A 23,407-nucleotide genomic window follows, 5' to 3' on the forward strand; every position below is an offset into this window, starting at 1 on the left:
AAGAAGGGGAAATAGATGAGCCATTAAATCTTGTTAAGTACGAAAAATTTACCATTACAAAGACATACGTAAGGCACACATAAAAAAAATAAAAAAAAAGTGCAATCATCTAAAATAAAGCACTTGTCGGGAGGTGGAGGAAATGAAAGTTGTATCTGAGACAGTAGAAAGTTATGGGTGGTTTTACGTATAGAAAGGGAAGTAACAGAAAGTAAAGTAGCTAAATATTTCCAAAGGGGAGACAAGGTCTTTATTTTTTATATCTGTTAGCAACAGATCATGTACAACGGTGGGTTGACACTGAGAACATGAGGATAAAGCAGAAATAAGTGGTGTAGGATCATTAAAGTACAAGTTACTTACCTTCGGTAACAAAATATCTGGTAGAGACATATTCTAGTTGCAGATTCCTTACCTTAGAATTTTCCCCCAGGCGTCAGACTGGATCCAGAGATTTTTCTTCAAGCAATACCATTGCGCATCGGTAGGTGGCGTCGGTCGACTCAGCAGGCGTAGTGGTCGCCGTGATGACGTCAGGAGTAGTACACGTGCAGTGATGTCAGTTTCTCTTAACGACTTTCCACGCCAGAGCGAAGAGCCGCTAAGAACACTGAGATTGGTGCGCTAGAGCGAAGGTCCTGAAAGAGGGAATCCCTGTCCCTAGAAATCAGTTCGCAAGCGGGGAGGATGGGTGGGCGGTAAGGAATCTGCAACTAGAATATTTCTCTACCAGGTATTTCATTACCAAACGCAAGTAACTTGTACATCTGATAGACTTCTTGTTGCAGATTCCTTACCTTAGAATAGATACCCAAGCAATGCCATTCTTGGTGGTGGGCTACGGACCAAGATCATACTAGAAAGTCCTGCGGGACTGACCGACTGAAATAGCCGTCTCAACGGACCTGACTATCCAGGCAGTAATGATTAGCAAACGTGTGCAGGGATGCCCACGTAGCTGTTTGACAGATATCCAGGACAGGAACTCCGCGTGCTAACGCAGTGGATGCAGCAGTTGCTCTGGTAGAATGAGCCCGCAAGCCTTCAGGAGGTTGCTTTTTAGCCAAAGCGTAGCACACTTTGATACAAAGAAGCACCCATCTAGAGATGGTACGCTTTTGCACCGCCTTCCCTTTCTTCGCACCCACATAGCCAACAAAGAGTTGATCGTCCTCCTGGAAATCTTTAGTACGATTGAGGTAGAACGGCGTTGCTCTTTTTGGGTCCAGACGGTGGAGTATCTCCTCCTCATGGGAAGGATGTGGGGGTGCGTAGAAGGTAGGCAAAGTGATGGACTGGCCTACATGAAATGGTGTAACCACCTTAGGAAGGAAGGAAGCTCTAGAGCGTAACACCACTTTGTCAAGGTGTACAGAAAAGTATGGAGGCTTTGAAGAAAGGGCCTGAAGCTCACTAACCCTGCGAGCAGAGGTGATAGCGATGAGAAAGACAGTTTTGAATGTGAGGAACCGCAAGGGACAATTATGCATTGGCTCAAAGGGGGTACACATCAAGTAAGTACAAGATTAAGATCTCAGTGAGGCATGACGAAGGGAGTGGGAGGAAATAAGTGGGTGAGCCCTTTTAAGACTGTACTCCCAATAGGAGATTTAAAAAGTGAGGGTTGATCAGGAAGCCTAAGAAAGGCGGAAATGGCAGACAAATACCCTTTAAGGGTGCCCAATGCAGAGCCCTGCTGGGCTAAAGAAAGAATGAACAGAAGAACCTCTGAAAGAGGGGCAGAAAGGGGGTCAACAGATTTGCCACAAATGTATTCCAACGACAGGCGTATACAGTTTTAGTCGATGGACACCTGGCTGCCAAGATAAAATTAAAGACTTCGGGTGGAAGGGCAAATGCCGTCAACTGTTGCTGCTCAATCGCCACGCATGAAGGCGGAGGTTGGGCAGGTTCGGGTGGAGAACTGACCCCTGCTGCTGCGACAGAAGATCCGCCCGAAGAAGCAGTCTGAGTGGAGGATCGATGGACATGCTCAATAGCTCTGGATACCACACTGTTCAAGCCCAGTCCGGAGCCACCAAGATAACTTGGGCCTGGTCGTACGTGATTTTCTTGAGAACTCTGGGCAGAAGAGGGATGGGGGGGAAGGCGTAAAGGAGGCCGGAGCTCCAAAAGCGTCTCTGAGCAAGTGCCGCCTTGGAAACTCCAACACATAAAATAGCTGACATTGCACATTCTCTGCGGAGGCGTACAGATCTAACCAAGGCTCTCCCCACTTGAGACAGAGACCTTGAACCAAATCCGGATGGAGACACCATTCGTGATCGACGTCGGAGGCTGAATTAGTCTGTTCTGGCGTTGAGAGAGCCCGCCAGATGTTGAACCATCAGGGTAATGCCCTGATGTTCGAGCCATGTCCAGAGGCGTAGTGCCTCCTGACAAAGGGTCCAGGACTCTACCCTGCCTTGTTTGTTAGGAGTACCGCATGGCGGTAGTGTTGTCCGTGAACACCTGCACCACTTTCCCTTTGAGAGAGGGAAGGAATGCTTTCAACGCAAGCCTGATCACCTGGAGCTCCAGCATATTTATGTGAAGTCAAGACCCCGCCGGAGACCACAGGCCTCTGATCTCTGCCTCTCCCATGTGGCCACCCCAACCTAGAAGTGACTCATCTGTCATTATAGAGAGATCTGGTTGGGGGAAGGGAGAGGGATCTGCCGTTGACCCAACGGGATTCCAAAGCCACCACTGCAGGTCTTTCGCAGTCTCCTCCGAGATCTGGACCATGTCGGAGAGATTTCCCTGATGCTGCGCCCAATGGAACTTCAGGTCCCACTGCAGAGCCCGCATTTGCCACCTGGCATGCGTTACTAGCAGGATGCAGGAGGCTACGAGGCCACATGGCCCAGGAGCATCAGTCAGTCTCACCGAAACCCAAGACCAAGGCTGACCGATCGGAATCATAGCCTCAATGTCTTGGACTCGGTTTTCGGGAGGATGAGCCCGAAACTGCACTGTGTCCCGAACAGCTCAAATGAAAGGGAGCGTCTGAGAGGAAGTCAGGTGTGACTTTGCCACGTTTATAGTGAACCCCAGCTGGTGCACGAGGTTCGCTGTAGTCGAAGGTGGGAGACAACTGTCAGGGGGAAAGGCGCCTTCAACAGCCAGTCGTCTAGGTAGGGGAAGACTGAGACCCCTAACCTGCGCAGATGAGCTGCAGGCCGAAAGGGAGCACGGTAAACTGAAAGTGCTCGTGACCTACCACGAATCGTAGGTAACGTCTGTGGGTAGGCAGGATGGGGATGTGGAAATAAGCGTTCTGCAAGTCCAACGCTACCATCCAGTCTCCTGGGTCCAAGGCAGACAAAACCTGAGCCAGGGTGAGCATTTTGAACTTCTCCTTCTTGAGGAAGTAGTTCAGGCCCGAAGATCTAGGACAGGACATAAGCCCTGGTCCTTCTTTGGCATCAGAAAGTAGCGGGAATAACAACCACAACCTACTTCTGGCACAGGGATCCTTTCTATAGCTCCCTTGGCCAAGAGAGCCACGACTTCCTGGAGGAGAAGCACCAAATGATCCTCCGGAAGATGATGGAAGGATGGTGGCATGTGTGGTGGTGCAGATTCGAAAGGGAGGGAGAAGCCCTTCCGAATGATCTGCAAAACCCACCTGTTTATGGTGATAAGTTCCCAGTGGGGCAGGTGATGGCAGATCCTGCCACCAACTGGGCGGGAGTGAGGGGATGGACTAGGAGGGTTTGGAGGCTGCAGCGCGGGCAGAGGCGGACTGGACAGACCTCTGGTTCCCTGTCCCACGGCCACGTGGGATTCCACGGCCACGCATAGGCTGTCCAGAGTGAATTGCACAGTGGCTGGGTTGAAGACGCGACAGGGCGCCCCTTCCGGGTCCATGAAAGGGACGAAAAGCAGACTGTGGTGGGCGTGTGGCAGAGGAAAGAGACCAAGGGACCGAGCCGTAGCCTGGGAATCCTTGAATCTCTCCAAGGGCGAGTCCGCTTTGTCTCCGAAGAGACGAGTGCCATCAAAGAGCATGTCCATGAGTGACTGCTGGACATCCCCCTAGAAGCCAGAAGTAGGTAACCAGGTGTGGCGCCTAAGGCCACTGTCCTTGCAACCGATCTGCCCAGAGAGTCGGTCGTATCCAGCCCACAACGGATAGTGAACTTTGCTGCGTCTCTCCCATCTTTCACTGCTTGGGAGACGATAGCACGGGCCTCCTCCAGTATCTGCGGCAGGACTTGCGCAACCGTATCCCACAGTGAGTCGGAATAACGGCCCAAAAGACATGTGGTGTTCACAGACTGTAGTGCTAGGCTGGAGGAAGAAAATAACTTCTTACCAAATTGTTACAGCCTTTTGGATTCCCTATCCGGGGATGCGGAAGGGAACGTACCAGAAGAAGAGGAAGCCTGGATTACAAGACTCTCAGGCGTAGGATGTTGGGACAGGAACTTTGGGTCGTTCGGCGCGGGCCGATGGCGGCGAGCGATAGTCCTGTTCACAGGAGCCCTTGTGTTGGGTTTGGACCATTTACCCAAAAGGACATCAGTGAGGGCCTCATTGAATGGGAGAAGGGGTTCTGAAGTGGAAGCCCCAGGCTGAAGCACCTCCGTCAGGAGATTAGACCTGAATTCCACAGTAGGTAGCTCAAGGCCAAGGACCTTAGCCACCCTACTAACCACCATACTATAAGTAGCTCCCTCCGCCGTAGCAACGGTAGGATGAGACAGTATGCCAGCGTCAGGAGAAGTATCCAGACCACTGGCTTCGCCCAAGTCCTGTGCCCAGTCCATTGTAGGGTCATCCTGGTATTCATAAGGGTCCAGGGACCCATCCAATTCCTCCTTGTATTCGTACCCATAGGAAAATGGGTCTGAATCCGACCTTGGCAAATAAGGCCCACCGAAGCTAATGGCGGCGCCGGCCAACGCCGCTCCGATTCAGAGTTGTCGGGGATAAGAATTGGGTCGACGTCGATAGTGGGCACTACGGACGTCGGGAGCGTCGATAATTGACCCGGCGCCGAAAAAGGTCTCGATGGTGTGACCGGCGTCGGTGCCGATCCGCGCACAGATTCGGAGGTGACCTCGGTGGCCAGGGCCGAACCTGTCAGCGCGGAACCCGAAGGCCCCTCAGCCGAACCCCTGGGGCCCGAAGGCGCCGTATCGAGGTCGGCCCGCCCAAAGATGAGGAGAATGGCCTCGTAAAACTCTACGTTGGGCGGGGGTCGCTCCAGGAAACTCAGGTAAGCGCGGAGTCGACCCAGATGTAGGCTCCGAGGACGGAGGCCTAGTGCGTGGACACTCATCCCGCGTCGCGTCGGCCGAGCGACGGGGTGAAGTCGGAGAGCGATGGGACTTCTTCGTCTCACCTTGACCCGAGGACTTCGAAGAAGACGAGTGGTGATGAATCCACGACCGATCTTAATACCGTCCTCTCGAGCGAGACCGGTACCTATGTGGAGTCGAGTGCCGGGCCCCCATTAGCTTTAGGGACCGCTCCCTCAAAGCTTTCAGGTGCATGGCTCGACACTCGGAGCACGACTTCGGGTCATGGTCGCGCTCGAGGCACCACAGACAAACGCAATGAGGATCCATCACCAACATCGTCCGATGGCAGTCCTCACAAGGCTTGAACCCAGTCTTCGGGGACATTCTCGACGCACCAAAGTCGTACCAAAAAGCTCGACAAAACTGTCGAATTCTTCCCAAAAATAGCCTAAGTTAGCTCTCTCCGGAGCAGCGCGTGGAGCGGACGAAAAGAACTGATGCAACTGCGCGTGGGCGTCGTCTATGTACTACTCCTGACGGAGTCGACCGACGCCACCTACCGACACACCAGGGTATTGCTCGAAGAAAAATCTCCGGATCCAGTCTAACGCCTGGGGGAAAATTCTAAGGTAGGGAATCTGCAACTAGAAGTCTCTATCAGATATGCTGAATTGCTGACCATTACATATGTTTTCTATTCATTTCATGGGTGGTTTTGGATTATAGCAACTGCCAAAAGAACTATGAATCCATCACTAGAATTTATAAAAAGCTAAAGCCCAAAAAGGCAACGGAGCCCTATTGCTCAATACAGCTCCATCTGCTCAGTATAGGAAGGTTTTCAACGCCTTTCTGAATGGCAGAAGTTGATCTAAATTTCCGGCATCCACCAGAAGTGAGCTGCAGAGAGAGACATATCTACTTATTTGTGGAAGACAGCTGCAGCACACTAGCAAAACTGAAGATATTGTACTTAAGTAGATGTGGGGATCCATCCTGAGAAATCAACGAGCATGAAGATACGCAAGATATCGACGATTAACATGCAGTACAACTCCAAAAAAAGCAACTGTAAGGAGGAAACATACATACTATACATTGATACTGCCTCAGATATGGGAAATTCAAAGCAACGGGTTGTAGAATACCATGGAACTAGTGAGTCATGTAGGTCATACAAGCACGGTTTATACAAAAGTGGGTCACTTTGAACAATTAATCTTCATCAGACCCAAAAATGTAAAGTCTTGTGTGGGCTAGCTGTACTTACTAAAGTCTTTATGTAGTACCACACAGAAGATGCAGAGACACTTATAGGATTTGGGATAGAAATGAATATTGCAAGCTGGGTGAAGAACATGCCGCACTGCAGGTGACAAACTGATAGTCAACACAGTCTATCTGAATGCAACATGAAAAAGCATATCCTTAAAAATGATGACTTTTGGATGATTCTTTTTAACATATTTATCAGTCTTACTGCAAAGGTTTTGGAACATTAAGAGTGTTATAGTGGCAGATACTACTATGAATTCAAAGAAGGTTGCATTTCTTTAAAACAAAAAATGAAACACATTTTTTGAAAATTTGCTTTAGTAAAAAACAATGCACACAAACTAATTGCAACTGTTATTACATTGATTTGCAAGTATGAGACTATAAATTAAACACACACTTTTAAAGTACTGGTGACCTTGACAGGCTTTCCCAGAATGTAATCCCGGGAGGGTCACTGAAACACTTACATTCTGGACCTTAGATGGTCAAGAGTTTCACTGTACAAGTGACCAGAATTGCGGGCTATCAGAAAGTGAAATAAAATTTTAAAAATGCATTATCTTTCTCCACCATGCCTGATATTTTTGGTGACACTTCAAAATTAACAATCTTTTTTTTTTGACTGGAAGTGAAAAAACACCTGACCCTATTACAAAGGACCTCCGCACTCATTGCGTAGGCCCTGTAATTGTAGCAGGGGTCGAAAACCATTGAAAGGTTAGTGATAACACAGTTACCCACTGCAGAGGTCCTGCCATGAGTGCGGAGGTCCTTTGTGAATTAGCTCCACAGTAACATAGTTGGTCTGCTTATAAAATTTACTTTGCAGAATTGCATCCTATTCTAGAAATACATATGAAGAAGGATTCAACTGGATCACAAACGATCCAGAGGAAGGTGAGAGAGAGAGATTGTTTATTTTATTAGTTAATTAAAACCATAAAAGTAATCCTTCAACATAAAAGTTTAACAGAACCGTGCTCATACACTAAATCATATGAATTACATAAAATCCCCCCCCCCCCTTTTTTTTAAACTGAGAGAAAATATATTTCACAAAGAAAAGAAGAATCCCTACTTGACTTTAGGTTCTAATACAGTACTTCATAGCGGTCTGGCCATGTGGCGAATATTACCAAAATACCTTTCTTAGACGTTTTTACTCAGTGTAGGTGGATTATGGCTCTATTTGCGCCCTCCTTATCACAGTCTCCTTTCAGCAGACGTTATTTTACCGGAGTAAATTTCCAAAAATTGAACCAATCTAATATTCAATATGGTGTTTTGAATGCATCGATTAGTGCTTGTCTGCAGGATCTAATCCCTAGGCTGTTTAGTTCTTTTTTCAAAAGACTTATTCTGTCTCCAGCCAGTGCCGGACAGATGCAGACCACATGCAACAGGTTTTCTACTGCCAGATGACAAAGGCGGCATTCCTGTGCACCCACTTGTGGCCCTTTCTTCCAATTTGGGAGGCGGTCTGGCGTTGGGACATCGCCCAGCCTAAGCCTTAAAAGCATTGCTTAATTTTCTGTGAGTAGGGGGCGGGCCAAGAGTGTGGATTCTTTTAGAGTTTTATACGAATTAAGGGTCAGCCAGCCATGCAACCTTTTGGTCAGAGCCTCTTTGTCTTTTAACCAACTAAGTAGTTTACATGACTTATTGACTACTTTGTTAAAGGCAGTCGTGGTAAGCGACTGATCCCATACCCCACCTAGATTCAAGAGGCTTATGCTCCTTTACAGATACCTTTTGTAGTTTCCATTGCTTCTTTCCAGGGTGATTTCCTGCCAGACTAGGTTGGCTATAGACCCTTCTTGGGCACGGCTCAATTTGTAACAATATTTGATGAAAGCTGCCAGGCGAGCCAGCGACTGTTTAACCAACATGAATTATAGTCTGACCTGGGCAGCGGAAGCATGCCTCGGTAGCCGGAAGACATGCTTGTACGACTTTATCAAAAGCTTCTCCAAAAGAGTTTCCTCCATGCCCCTCATTATTTATGCCGCATACGAGAGAGTTGGCAATAGTTTAGCTCTCATTATGGCTGTTAAGGGATTCAAAGCATGACCACAGATTGATTTAGCGAGTTTGCTGAATGCATACCCAAGAGTATGCGCCCTGTTTTTTATTACTTCTTTTTGAGCCGCAAAATTGCACCTGGTATCAACCATGTCTCCTAGGTATCTGTAGGAGCTTACTTCCTCCAGGGTCTTTTCGTTTAGGAGCCATTTACGTTGGCCGGTGGGCCTGCGATTGATGATAATCCTTTTGGAATTTTTGTGGTTGATTTCTAACTTGTTTATCCTTGCAAACTATAATTTATTTAGCAGTTTCTGCATGCCTATTCTGGTGACGCTAATTAGTAGTAGGTCGTCTGCATATAACATATTAGATAATAGCTGGCCGCCCAGTGAGGGGGAGTGGGATGGATCCACGTTTAGCTTTGCAGACAGATCCGCTATATACAGGTTACAGAGCGTTGGGGCTAATACGCAGCCTTGTTTAACACCAGTTGTTGTTTTAACTGCCCTAGATAAATGTGAGCCGCCCCCTAATTTTACCTTCACCCATGTGTCAGAATAAATCAATTCAATGGCTTTTAAAATAGTAGCTGGAAGTCCCCAAAGCTATAATTTAACTCACAGTTTACCACGGGAAACACAATCAAAGGCAGCTTTAAAGTCAACAAAACACAGGTAGGTGGGGGTCCTGGTTGCTTTTGCTCTATTTATAATGAGTCCCAGTGGCATCAGGTTCGTAAGAGTTCCTTGACGTTTGGTAAAACCACTTTGATTGAATGGCAATATGTTATTGTCTGTAACTCAAGACTGTAGATGTTTTAACACACAAGATCCAGAGGAAGGTTACTAAAATTAGGTAGGGTTTGAATCTTTGTTTTATTTCTTTCAGAAATTAATACAACTTAGCAGGCAAGTTACAGCCACTGAGCACAATCTGCAGGATATATACAGCTTGATGAGGTCACCTTAGGGTGTATAAAATTATCCAAGGCGGTCAGCCACTTCCCCGCAGTACCTCTGTCCTCAAACCCTGAGATGCAAACAAAAAAGAGCCCCATCATCCCAAGTATTGCAAGAAGTCCCCAGTGGGTGGGGTCGGAACATGATTCGCCTGGATTGTTGTCTTCACCTATCTGTGGGTTCACGGTCGTCAAGGACATACATTTGGAGTGGACCCCTTTTGTTTTTAGGCCAGGAACTAGGTGGCATAACGTCTCAGTACATCTCAGCCTATTCCCTGGAGAAGACCATAGCACTGAGGTAATTTGTGACCCTCAGTAGTGGGCCCTTCTCCCAGCTCACTGCCACCCTCCACTTGGCGAGCATAAGGGCAAGTGCGCGAAACCTGCAATTAGATGTGTGGAAATCTTTAACACAACCAAGTAGTAAAAATTCTATGTCTTCAGGAATACCATTTAATCATGCGTGTGAGCGCCACCAGGAGAGCAACCCAGTATTGCTGCACTGGACTGCAATTCAATGCTTAGTGTATGAAGTTGGCATCATCCGCACTACACCTGGAGCAGCAGGTGTCTGCCTTCAGGCCCATCCTGTACAGCAAAGCCAGAGAGTGAACTATCTTATGAAGAAACTTAAAGTCTGTAAGTGGGAGAGAGCTCTCCTGTTAGTTGGCAACAGAACATCTGTTGTGCATCTGTGAGTGGTTATGAGGAATCGGACTCCCCTTTTTACCTCGCATTAGGACTGCAGATCAATAAGGATTGTTGCATTTATCCCTAGTCCAGAGATTCCTTTCTTGGCCATGGGATTCTCCAGTAGTCTCTCAAGTGGGTAAATGAAGGGCGCAGGTACAACAGGAAGGTGGAGCTACTGTAGAAGAATGTATCTAGTAGGGTGTGTTCAGCATGTACCATCTTCACTTTCAGACTTAGGAACCTGCCCTCGGGGAAGAGATCTCCCAGTGTAACAAATTGAAGCTCGAGTTGGGAACGTGCCTTAGAGTAGCATTTCGGGGGAGAGCAGGATTGTCAAGAAGAGGAACGTCAGAGTGTATAATCTGCATTCTAGTTCTACTATGCATGCCATCCCATGCCAATAATGTGCACTTCACTGTGTCAATCTTCCCTCTGAGTCTAGTGGGACAAGAGCATAGTGCACTATTCTAGCAGGGGGCTAGCAACACCTGCCTCTACAGCCACATAGAGCTCAAAAGGAGCTGTGAAGTGCACATGCCTGCAGAGAAAATACAGCTTGAAGTCTCCAGCTACCTGTTCATAGGGCAAGGTCAGTATTTCCCTTTTCAGTCTTGGCAGTTTGCTAGCACAGGCGTATAGGGCCGTATTTGTTTTAAGACAGTGAAAGAAAGACTTTGGGAGTGAGATGGGGATCTTAATAAACATGTACTGCAGCTGGGGCAGAACCACTATTTGTAGCTAAGAGCAATCTATTGGCCACGGACAATGGTAGACTGATCCTATATTCAACTTGGGACTCAATAAGGGACAATGCAATCCCATAATTCTCCTGCATGATCAAATCAATGTCCATGCTAATATGGATTCCTAAATATTTTACGAGGTTTCACATAATCACAATGGGAAATCTAGTTTGCAATGCACAGTGCCTTGCGTTAGTGGGAATACCCTCAATTTTAATGGAAATGCCCAACAATAAGTAGAACCTGAGGAACTTGCGCAGCAATGGAGAAACGCTTATCTTAGGTTTTTTTGATGTACAGGGTGATGTTGTCTGCGAATAAGGAGAAAAGTATGTCGCGTGAGTGAAAACGTAAACCTTTATCTCTATTTTGTTGCCTGTGGCTTACAGCCAGAGGTTCCATAGCTATTGCGAATGGAAAGGATGACAGAGGACAACCCTAATGCGCACCCCACTTATTTGGCACGTGGCTGGACACCAAGTCGTTTTGTCTAATGCGTGTGGAAGGGCATTAGCGGAGGAATCGAACTTTGCACAAAAAGACAGTCAAACCCCAATCGTTTCAGTATCCCATATCAATGGTTCTTCAGCATTCATCATCTGACATCAAAGGATCATCTCAAATTGATTTTAATAATAATTTCTGGTCTAATAAAATCTATAAAAACGTATGACTAGTGGATGAAAGATTTGCATGCGAGTATCCCCATTGTAGAAAGTGAGTTACATTTGTGGTCCCGCTGCAGAGGTCTTCCCTCCCATCCGACTGGTGGGAGGTCCAATGCAAAGGAAGAAAGAGAGTACTCTTGCAAAGAATAGGGAAGACATTTGAACGCAGAGGGAAGGAAGAAAGTATGGGAGCCCCGATGTGCCATCTTGTCTGTCTTCAATTGTAGTGAATTATACACTACCCCGGGAAGTAATGCATTTCAAAAGTGCGTGTGACAAATTGAGAGACCCACCACCTATGGAAGAGACTGTCAAAATAAATGGTTTGAGACTTAGAGGGCTTGAGACTGTACATTCCATTTTTCATTCACATCCAAATATTTCTCTAGAACTGAGCCAAATTAACCGGCAACACACAAGAACTGTTAAGCACCATTCTTGCACTCGTTTACTGCTCGTCTATTCACAGCTGGGTCCCTAGAGTTACTTCTCAGTTGAAACGGTATGGTCTCACAGACAGTGTCCCAGCCCAGAATTCCTTTGCTGGCCACAATAAGGAGGGCATGAATTGCAGAAAAAAAACTCTTGCACATATGACATTTTTAGTGCCACTTTTCTCACACTTCATGTCAAAGACTCTGTCCTCACAGGAGTCGCAACAGCTAGTCAGAACACCTCAAAGATAACACTGAGGGGGAAGTGGTATACGGGGGAGCGTGTCAATAGTCTTCACTTCAAACTCTAGTGAAGCCTGAGGACACCACTTCAATATCTCGGCAGGGGTAAAAGGGCACATCAAGGCTGTAAAATATTGTTTGAGCCACATGGGATGCTCACTGCACATCACTTCTCTCAGTGGTTCTGGAGTTATTTCGTGATGTTCCATTTTTTGTTCAGCTTTCTGATAATTAGCGGGCTAGGAAAACCCACACGCCAAAGATTTCACACCTCATAATGTGGATGGAAATAAGTATTATTCAAGCAAGAGCACCCCAGCATTACCATCTTTCCTGTTTTTGTGGCTACACTATCTAGCTTCTGTGTCCGTGGATTGATCCCTAACTGGTCCACACCATGACCAGGCAAGGCAGGATGCCAGTGGTGCCAGTAAACAGCATGCCTCCACACATATGGTCTCTCTGCTATGCACAAACCAAGCGTTTCCCTCAACGTTTACAGAGGGCTCACCCCTAGGCTGGGGATGGGCCACCGCCAGTAAAGCTGCTTGAAAACCATCTTAAATTTTCCCCAACAGTAGGGCACTGACACACCATTGTCTATTTGTACTTGCTGTCCCACATTCATCCTCTGACAGCTAAGGGAATCATACTGTCCCCCACCATTTAAACTCTCAGTTCTGGACCATAAAACAGCCTCATGACACCATAGCGGCCTTGTTGTTAGATGTGTTATCAGAGAAGTTGAGAAACCTGCGTCTTCGGTGGCTGGCTGGATTTGCCCCTCTAATTTATTTAAAACAGGGAAAAGTAGCATTTTGATGAGAAAAATATTTGTGTGAAGACGAATATTGGATGTTGTTTGCGAGAAAGAGCACAGACTAGCCAAATATTTACAAGAGAAATGGTAGGCGTCATACTGTAACACATAAATACGTTTGCATTGTATGTTAATATAAGAATATAGCAGAGCGGGAATAAATTGGTAGGAAATAGATGTAATCTTTTCCACTGCTTCAGACGACCAATCACTAGATTGGGAAGGGACAGCTACATATTCCTCCGACTATGATCTCTTACAGAGGAGACCTTGTTTACCACGTGGACCTTTTCAAGTATATTAGGCTTACATTTTTCCCCGGGAGTCTTGGCCTTGAAAATGTGATCAATTGCCATACACTGTTTTCTCAAAAACAGCCAGAGGATAGCACACACAAACTAGGTTCATTTAGAACTATCAAGTGGATGTCCGAAGACATAACAGGAAACACCATGGCCCATTTGCATCTGGCTGTGCCACTTTTTTGGCACAGCCAGAAAGCAACATGTATTCTGGGATTTACAAAGTCACGTAATTCCTGATTTGCATGGCTTTGTAAAAAAAAAAAAAAGAAAAAGGAGCAACACACAGCAAAGCGCTGTCTTGCGTTACTTTGCGATGGAGAGGTGTTACATGGGTGGAGAATGGGGGTTCCTGTGCCTCCACCCATGTATTGTTACGCAAACCCAGATTTACTAAAGTCTGCAAGACATGTATAAAGAAGAGCAAGCATCCAAGAATAGATTTTGTGCAGGAAGGTAGGACTACCTGCACAAAAACTGTTCTGACAACAGTAAAGGGATTTTTTTTAGATCTTTTCCCAAATGATAATACAAATTATACTACCTTACAGAAACATGTAGATGAGGAAAATGCACTATCATGAAACTCATAAGTGAAGGATTACCACTCTTGCAGAAAGGGAAGAAAACTCAAAGCACACTGAAGTAGATGGTGTGCTCATAAGTGCTTCCAAAAACAACTCTTGCATCATATCTTTCACAAAGTAACCCTTTTTATACATGGAAAATGAAATAACTAACCATACACAGCCCTGGTATCTATTTCCCCATTACAGTATAGGTTTATAAAGTAATACGTAAGTGGATGTTACACATTGTCCTTTCCCCTCTTAATGAATGGCACGAGCCCTGAATATAAACAGGGCCACTGACTCTTTTCACTAACCTTTCAATGGTTAGCATTTGAAAATCAGGCATATAAATTTGCAGTGATTCCTGTTCTAGTAGGCTGCGGCCTGGTTTTTAATTTTCAAATTCAGTAAGAACTGAGGCTCCATTACAGAAAAATGAGGAATTTCATATTCATTTTAATTTACACCACTCCAATGGATTCCTTTATAGAGTAAGGGTAATACACTGATCTGGCTATTGTAACAGTGGCATGCTTCCCAATCTTTTTGTCCGTTTTGGAAGAAGACACACAGATGCACAGCAACTTGCACATTGTTAGGATCTTTATTCTGTGTTCAGAGGGGTTCTCTACATTAAGACTCAATGATACCTACCTAGGTAGGACTATTAGTAAGAACATCTTAGAAAACGTATTATCCACCAGATTCAAGGTGTAGGAAATCAACCTTTTTTGGGTGCTCATCCTGGATTTTTCACCTCTTGCTGGACTCTATTTTTTCTGGCGGCAGACCTCTGTGCACTTTATCCTTGGTAACCAGTTATAAAGTGCCTGTGCCTCCTTGAAATATTTAATTGAAATTCAATTAGTATACAAACAAATACCCAGCAAACTGTACAAAATGTACCCAGGGCCGGTATGCTGCATTTCACTAATGGACTACAGTACTTGAAAGTAAAAACATGGCTTCAGGCCTACCATTGTAGTCTGTAGCAGTGTCAAAACTACAATTCTATCTGCCAAAAAAACAGGATGCATGGTTTTTAAAAGTAGGACGTGAGAATTTTAAAGTTAACATGCCTTTACAGTGACTTGCACCCAAAATCAAATTTTCACTGTGGCAGGCCTAGCTGCCCTTTGGAGAAAACCAGCATATGGAATAAAATCCTATCCTCTATCTCGGAAATGCGAGTAGGTAGAAAAATAAACACCTTTTTCAATAGTTATTAAAACTCCAATTCAATGGTGAACTCATACTCTGAATAGATATTAAAGGAAAAAGTAATATTAATAAAGTTACCTTTCCCCTGCAGCTCATGGAACTTAATTTGCATTTGCTCTCCCTCCCAGCCAGAGGACAGCATAAGAACAGTTGTAAAAAAGGTGTGAAATGCTCCTAGCAACAAACAGGCTAACCTGAATGGGCAGAAATTACTCCTCTGTACCTCACGGAATATACACAGTGGGGGCTGTGAGAATCCTTTTTGACATTACAGTGTCAAATATTACTTGAGTGTTAAATCCTGCTGGACAGGTGTTATGGGTTTACATAAAACACTTTAAAGCACAATTGAAAGGCAGAAAACAGGGTGCCAAGATATTTCTTGCATAAGCACTTCCTGTTTGCTTAGGGACCCTGTTTTGTTTTACCAGACTTCTGGCTCGGAGTTTTACATATAACACTAGGGGGTGCACTTGAAAGGACGGGAATAGCATGGCAAGACAATTCTTGTGTATTCACAGGTCTGGTTGCTGATGAACCGGTTTTGTTCTACAGACTTCTATCTCTGAATTTATTTTGGGTACAGCAGCTACTTCCAACCGGATTTTGGTGTTACATGTGAGATGATAATAGATTACTTTAGTACACTCGCCGCATACACGCCCAGTACTCAGACCCCAAGTTTAATGTGCCTGAAGACATTTTCCACCTTGAAAATGCCCAAAATGGGTAGGACTGACCCTGAGAATGTTTAGCCTAGGTCACTAGTTCATGCCAGGCATAAATGTGGCATCCCCAGACACCCACTTCAAAACATTTTCTGGACCCGAGGACGAACAGAAGATGATTGGACGTGCTGTCTGTGACCTCAGAGGAGCCTTAAAGTACTGGACTGGACTGCACGCGCTAGACAACCAGCTTTTACAGGCAGAGGCTCCAACTACCAGTAGGCACTGGGCCCCAGGAGGCAGTCCTTTGTCATTAACACACCTGCCCTGACTCTGCACTACTTAAGCTCCTCATTCTCAACGTGGAGCGGGACGCACTAGACAACCAGCTTTTAGAAGGGGAGACCCCAACTACCAGCAGGCATTGGGCCCCAGAAGGAAGTCCTTTGTCTTTAACACACCTGCCCTGACTCTGTACTACTTAAGCTCCTCATTCTCAACGTGGCGTGAGATGCACTAGACAATCAGCTTTTACAGGGTGACTCCAACTACCAGCAGGCACTGGTCTCGAAGAGGTGGTCCTTTTTCATTAGCACACCAGCACTGACTCTGCACTACTTAAGTGCCTCATTCTCAATGCGGCGCAGGATGTGCCCGGGCCAAGGGTGGGCCAGTCCTGCGCAGTCAGCGACAGGAAGAAGCAGGGCCACACCCCTTGGCTTTACTCATTAATATCTTCAGAAGGGGTAAGTGCTGAGTGAATCAAGAATCTCATTGGCGCAGCTGGGCTATCCATGAGGGTGGATATATACGAGACTGTTTTGTAACAAAGAACAATCATCATTACACTAGGTCCTGAAGGCCAATAAACTGCTGTTTGACTGGGTACCCATATAAAAGACTGCTAGCACTTTGAGGGTGAACGAATTTAAGCTGGTATTACCTATCTAGAATGGTTCAGGTAGGGCACATACGGAATGCACTGGGTGCCGACCTGTTTCATTTGTCTGACCAGTTTAGTATTTAACGTACTCGTTGTGTTCTGTGCTCTCTTAATTATGGGCAAACTTAAAGATACTGAGAAACCTGCAGAGGCAGCAGGTATAAGCAAGATACCAAGGCACTCAGCAGAAAACTGCACTTTAAATGAAATAGATGATCCAATAGTAGAGGTGGAGGGCAGAGTGGCATCTAATGTTCCGGTATTCTCCCAGCGGAAGGGGTTTAGAGACGCTAAACATAAGCTAAATGTAAGGAAATGCCTCCTTGGCATGGTTGCCCCCTGACTTTTTGCCTTTGCTGATGCTATGTTTACAATTGAAAGTGTGCTGAGGCCTGCTAACCAGGCCCCAGCACCAGTGTTCTTTCCCTAACCTGTACTTTTGTATCCACAATTGGCAGACCCTGGCATCCAGATAAGTCCCTTGTAACTGGTACTTCTTGTACCAAGGGCCCTGATGCCAAGGAAGGTCTCTAAGGGCTGCAGCATGTCTTATGCCACCCTGGAGACCTCTCACTCAGCACAGACACACTGCTTGCCAGCTTGTGTGTGCTAGTGAGGACAAAACGAGTAAGTCGACATGGCACTCCCCTCAGGGTGCCATGCCAGCCTCTCACTGCCTATGCAGTATAGGTAAGCCACCCCTCTAGCAGGCCTTACAGCCCTAAGGCAGGGTGCACTATACCATAGTTGAGGGTACCAGTGCATGAGCATGGTACCCCTACAGTGTCTAAACAAAACCTCAGACATTGTAAGTGCAGGGTAGCCATAAGAGTATATGGTCTGGGAGTCTGTCAAACACGAACTCCACACCACCATAATGGCTACACTGAAAACTGGGAAGTTTGGTATCAAACTTCTCAGCACAATAAATGCACACTGATGCCAGTGTACATTTTATTGTAAAATACACCACAGAGGGCACCTTAGAGGTGCCCCCTGAAACTTAACCGACTGTCTGTGTAGGCTGACTAGTTCCAGCAGCCTACCACACCAGAGACATGTTGCTGGCCCCATGGGGAGAGTGCCTTTGTCACTCTGAGGCCAGTAACAAAGCCTGCACTGGGTGGAGATGCTAACACCTCCCCCAGGCAGGAGCTGTAACACCTGGCGGTGAGCCTCAAAGGCTCACCCCTTTGTCACAGCCCAGCAGGGCACTCCAGCTTAGTGGAGTTGCCCGCCCCCTCCGGCCACGGCCCCCACTTTTGGCGGCAAGGCTGGAGGGAACAAAGAAAGCAACAAGGAGGAGTCACTGGCCAGTCAGGACAGCCCCTAAGGTGTCCTGAGCTGAGGTGACTCTGACTTTTAGAAATCCTCCATCTTGCAGATGGAGGATTCCCCCAATAGGGTTAGGATTGTGACCCCCTCCCCTTGGGAGGAGGCACAAAGAGGGTGTGCCAACCCTCAGGGCTAGTAGCCATTGGCTACTAACCCCCCAGACCTAAACACGCCCTTAAATTTAGTATTTAAGGGCTACCCTGAACCCTAGAAAATCAGATTCCTGCAACAACAAGAAGAAGGACTGCCTAGCTGAAAACCCCTGCAGAGGAAGACCAGAAGACAACAACTGCCTTGGCTCCAGAAACTCACCGGCCTGTCTCCTGCCTTCCAAAGAACTCTGCTCCAGCGACGCCTTCCAAAGGGACCAGCGACCTCTGAATCCTCTGAGGACTGCCCTGCTTCGACGACGACAAGAAACTCCCGAGGACAGCGGACCTGCTCCAAAAAGACTGCAACTTTGTTTCAAGAAGCAGCTTTAAAGAACCCTGCAACTCCCCGCAAGAAGCGTGAGACTTGCAACACTGCACCCGGCGACCCCGACTCGGCTGGTGGAGAACCAACACCTCAGGGAGGACCCCCGGACTACTCTACGACTGTGAGTACTAAAACCTGTCCCCCCTGAGCCCCCACAGCGCCGCCTGCAGAGGGAATCCCGAGGCTTCCCCTGACCGCGACTCTCTGAAACCTAAGTCCCGACGCCTGGAAAAGACCCTGCACCCGCAGCCCCCAGGACCTGAAGGACCGGACTTTCACTGCAGAAGTGACCCCCAGGAGTCCCTCTCCCTTGCCCAAGTGGAGGTTTCCCCGAGGAAGCCCCCCCTTGCCTGCCTGCAGCGCTGAAGAGATCCCTTGATCTCTCATTGACTTACATTGCGAACCCGACGCTTGTTCTAACACTGCACCCGGCCGCCCCCGCGCCGCTGAGGGTGAAATTTCTGTGTGGGCTTGTGTCCCCCCCGGTGCCCTACAAAACCCCCCTGGTCTGCCCTCCGAAGACGCGGGTACTTACCTGCAAGCAGACCGGAACCGGGGCACCCCCTTCTCTCCATTCTAGCCTATGTGTTTTGGGCACCACTTTGAACTCTGCACCTGACCGGCCCTGAGCTGCTGGTCTGGTGACTTTGGGGTTGCTCTGAACCCCCAACGGTGGGCTACCTTGGACCAAGAACTAAGCCCTGTAAGTGTCTTACTTACCTGGTTAACCTAACAAATACTTACCTCCCCTAGGAACTGTGAAAATTGCACTAAGTGTCCACTTTTAAAACAGCTATTTGTGAATAACTTGAAAAGTATACATGCAATTTTGATGATTTGAAGTTCCTAAAGTACTTACCTGCAATACCTTTCGAATGAGATATTACATGTAGAATTTGAACCTGTGGTTCTTAAAATAAACTAAGAAAAGATATTTTTCTATATAAAAACCTATTGGCTGGATTTGTCTCCGAGTGTGTGTACCTCATTTATTGTCTATGTGTATGTACAACAAATGCTTAACACTACTCCTTGGATAAGCCTACTGCTCGACCACACTACCACAAAATAGAGCATTAGTATTATCTCTTTTTACCACTATTTTACCTCTAAGGGGAACCCTTGGACTCTGTGCATGCTATTCCTTACTTTGAAATAGCACATACAGAGCCAACTTCCTACACTAAACATAAACTCATATTTGAATAAAACCTCCACCAGTCTGGGGAGCATAGCTGATTTAAGGCAGGATGGCAATAGTGCCAATTGTGAAGAACTTTCAGCTAAACGCAGGTCAGTGGCTGACAGAGATCAGCATTTGGGAAATTTCCAGATAGAAAGCTTATCAGTAATCAATATTGACTGCTCCAATCGCTTTGCTCCTCTAGCCACTGATGCAGGGGCTTCATCCGAAAACAAGGATTTTTCTGGCAAATCCAAGCCTATAGTTTTGAGTGACATTAGCCAGTCCAATTTGAGCGAATCTCTTGCACAGTTCAACCTACTAAGGGGAGAGATCAAAAGCTTGTGTGAGTGTATGAGCAAGCTGGTTAGCGATTTAGACATAAAGGTGGCTAAACGTTCACTACTGGTGGAGAACAATGTACTAAAGTAGGTGTTGACAAAGTAGTCACTCAGAGCAGTGGGTAAACCCCATGGTTAAACTGCAAAAGGGCTCCAGAGTTAGTCCCGAGCTATAAAGGTTTTTATGGCAAATAACCACATTACCCCCTAGCTTTGAAAGAGGTGTGCTGTTGAAGGAAGATACACTCTTAAGCAGAATAGTAGCCACCGAACACAACCTATTTGGAGAAATGTCAGCCAGAGAGACCAGAATCCTTCTGGGTACTGCGATGCCAGCAGTAACTCTGAGCACATGCACAACTAGAGTGATATCTACTTGATAGATGTCCCTAGACTTCCGCGTGGAGGTAGAGAATCACAATATTCTTTTGTGAACAAAGTAATCAATTGGCTTTGTTACACTAGGGGATGTATATCAGTAATTAGAGATGACATTCTGTATACATTCTATATTCACTGCAGCCCAGTAGGACTCCAAACCAACTATATAGGGCTGAAATTAAGGAGCTGTAAAATGGTGGATGAGCTGTTAGCCTGGGAGTTAAGATTCAAGCTCCATTCAAGCTCAAATACAAGTCTCAAACTCATGTCCCCTAACGCAGCAAAGGGTGACCTAAACTCACTAGCACGCAATTCCCTAGCTCCTCTACATTGCCCTGCTTTTAAGGACGAGTGTGTTCCATATTAGCCGAGGTTGATTGACAACAAGGGAACGTAGGGCTTGAAGCTACCTGTAACCAACTTACTTATAATGACTTGGATGGGCGGCTAGAGTACTGCTGACAGGGCACAGTGATAGGTGCCAATAGAGACAAGTGAAGGGATACAGCTTTCCACTCAGAGGCTAATTCTATTCTGGGAACTCTGGGTCCTACTAGTAGGGGAAGGCAGCTATAGGACTCAGAGCTAGGGGCTAAGAGTGACAGGGGAAAGGATATAGCCTTGTATGCAGAGGTGATCCCTACTCTGGAAGCCCAAGCTATTAATAGTGGGTGGTGGATGGCTGGGAGAGGGTCACTTTGTAATGACTCAATAAGAACACTATGTTGGAACATGGCAGGTATTCGAGCTAAACTAGCAGACCTGGAGTGGGGAGAATTTACTGACTCCCATCAAATAATACTTCTGCAGGAAACGTGGGCAGTGTCTCCGGTATTTAGATGTGGGTATGTCACTTTTACGGCAGAAGTGGTTCCTTCTACTTCGGGTGGAGCTCCACTTGATTGCTTATTTTGTTTTAACTAGATCCCTTCCCACTAGTGAAAAGTGTTGTAGCGGGGGCTAAGGACTTGCTGGGGTAGATGTAAAAGTAAAAACTTCCACGGGGTGCGTTACATTGCTATTATTAATATCTATATTAGATCTGTACCCTGTAATGTACTCTCCCCCCAAAGTGGCCCACCTTGCTGATATTTTGCAGTCTTACAGGTAGTACTCGGAAACGTATTTCTGGTGACTGTAACACGAGGCTTGGAATAGGGTTGAGGAGGCTGGATAGCTTGCCATATCCAATAAGTTCAATGGACAGCCACAGGTGTTTGATCAAATCATAGAAACCTCAAGTGCGTTTGCAACTCAATTGGAAGATCTGATCCTTGAGCATGGCTTAAGAATTGCCAATGGTGGCACGAGATCGGATATTCCTCCCAAGCCGACCTTTAAGAGCGGCCCTGTTAAATATCATATTGACTACCTCTTGCTGGATCAGGATGTGTGGGCCTCTCTAATTGATATGGCTGTCATTTCTAGAGCAGATAGCGACCATTTAAGTGCTGTATTTGCAGGGGCTATGTTCACAAGCAGTAACCTATCCCCAACTTACAATACGAGTCCGGTATAATAAAAGGATTGTCAAATGGGAAGAAGTTATAGATAATAAAGCTATTCAAACCCAAATCTATGCACTGTTTGTCGACAATTTAGCTGAGGCAACTAACAAGAGAGGATGTGTGCCCGAAATGGTCCCTGTGCACTGCCAGTTAATGGAACAATTAAGGCCCTTGTTATCTAAAGATAGGAAGAGAGGACACTCCTTTGAGCATGCCCTAGGGTGGTACACCAAGGAATGTCGGAGTGCTGAGACCAAGCTCTTAGAAGACCTGAAGTTGTTGCAAGGAATCATAAGTTGATCTATCTTAAGCGAACAATAGTTGGGAAACAGTTCAATGGGACGAGCTGACTAAATCACTTAAGAGCAAGAACACGAATGGATTTTGTAAATTGGTAGCATCCAGCTGAAAGATAATCATCTTGACACAGTAGTGCAGCCTGAGGGGTGGGTAGAACACTTCAGGGCCTTGTATAGTGAGAAGGGGCAGGAGCACGTTAGGAATTGGAAGAGCATAACGAGGGGGGTTGCCTTGATGCTCCAGTAGCTCGAACTAACCTCTTTCAGACGGTGGATAACATTGAGTCAGAGCCCTCCTACTTCACCCTGGAAGAAGCAAGGGAAGCATTAATGCAAATGAAGAAGGAAAAGGCCCCCGGGATTCATGGTATTCCGGGTGACCTCTTTCTATCCCATCCTGATGTGTGTTGTCCCTATCTTAACGCCATTATGAGGGGTGAAGAATTATCACCCGCTTGGCGAGCAGCGGCAATTGTACCAATCTATAAAAAAGGTAATCAGGACCTCCCTGCCAACTACAGCCCAATTAGCTTGCTGGATAACGCCAAAAAACGTTCTGTAGGCAGGTATTGGCGAAGCTACAATCCTGGGTTGCAGATAATCATATTCTTTAAGACACTCAGGCAGGCTTTAGGTCCAATATTAGTACCCTTGATCAGGTCTTCCGGTTCACGCTGCTGTGTTGGAAGTATATTACCTGGAAGAAAGACCATTTGTACGTTGCCTTTATAGATCTGCGGTCGGCATTTGATTTAGTCCCAAGGGATAGTTTGTGGAAGGTTCTTGAAGCTTGTAGGGTCCCATGTGAACTATTATGGATTTTAAGAGCCCTCCATACAAACACCTTTGCAAAAGTAAGGTGGAATTTGAGTGGGGACCTAATGGGCAGGATTCCGATCAAGAGGGGAGTAAAACAAGGATGTGTATTGGCCACAACATTATTTAGCCTCTACATCATTGGTGCAGTTAAATGGCTCTCCCAATGTATGTATGATGCCCCTAAGTTAGCTGGCGCCGCAATCTTAATTTTAATGTTCACGGATGATACCTTGCTCATTTC

The 23,407-nt window shown here is 46.4% G+C and overlaps 1 protein-coding gene across 4 annotated transcripts in view; it reads right to left on the reverse strand.

Annotated features, from left to right (window-relative positions):
• Window positions 1-23,407, reverse strand: part of KAT14 (lysine acetyltransferase 14) — a 395,910-nt gene that overhangs the window by 190,006 nt on the left and 182,497 nt on the right. The window lies entirely within an intron of this gene.

The sequence above is a fragment of the Pleurodeles waltl genome, chromosome 5 (genome assembly GCF_031143425.1).
Source record: "Pleurodeles waltl isolate 20211129_DDA chromosome 5, aPleWal1.hap1.20221129, whole genome shotgun sequence".
NCBI classification, from domain to species: domain Eukaryota; kingdom Metazoa; phylum Chordata; class Amphibia; order Caudata; family Salamandridae; genus Pleurodeles; species Pleurodeles waltl.